The 589-nt window shown below is 35.8% G+C and overlaps 1 non-coding gene across 1 annotated transcript; it reads left to right on the forward strand.

Annotated features, from left to right (window-relative positions):
- The first annotated feature begins 272 nt into the window (after positions 1–272).
- On the forward strand, positions 273–379 carry LOC115941236 (U6 spliceosomal RNA). The gene has a single exon (XR_004076000.2). It is a non-coding gene; the product is annotated as a U6 spliceosomal RNA (small nuclear RNA).
- Positions 380–589: the final 210 nt, after the last annotated feature.

Below are 589 nucleotides of genomic sequence, written 5' to 3' on the forward strand. Positions count from 1 at the left end.
CCACTAGATCCATCCATGTTGTCACAAATGGCAAGCTTTCATTATTTTTTGTGGTTGAGTAATGTTCCATTGTATTATTACCACATTTTCTTTATGCATTCATGTTTTAAAAATTTTTTTTAAAGTATGCTCTATTCTCAACATGGGGCTTGAACTCACAATTCCAAGATAGAGTTGCATGCTGTACTGACTGAGCCAGCCAGGGACACCTGCATTCATTTATTGATGACCCTTAGGTTACTTCCATATCTTGGTATTTAAAATATTGCTTTGTGCTCACTTTGGCGGCACATATGCTACAATTGGAATGATACAGAGAAGATTAGCATGGCCCCTGCACAAGGATGACATCCAAATTTGTGAAGCATTCCATATTTTTTATATATACAATGGAATATTACTCGCCATCAAAAAAAGAACTCATACATTTGCAATGAAGTGGATGGAACTAGAGGGAACTATACTAAGCAAAATAAGTCAATCAGAGAAAGACATTTACCATATGATTTCACTTATATGTGGAAATTAAGAAACAGAACAGAGGATCAAAGGGGAAGGGAGGGAAAAATAAGATGAAATCAGAGAGGGA

The sequence above is a fragment of the Leptonychotes weddellii genome, unplaced genomic scaffold (assembly GCF_054177405.1).
Source record: "Leptonychotes weddellii isolate Sample4059 unplaced genomic scaffold, ASM5417740v2 HiC_scaffold_9004, whole genome shotgun sequence".
In the NCBI taxonomy this organism is placed as follows: domain Eukaryota; kingdom Metazoa; phylum Chordata; class Mammalia; order Carnivora; family Phocidae; genus Leptonychotes; species Leptonychotes weddellii.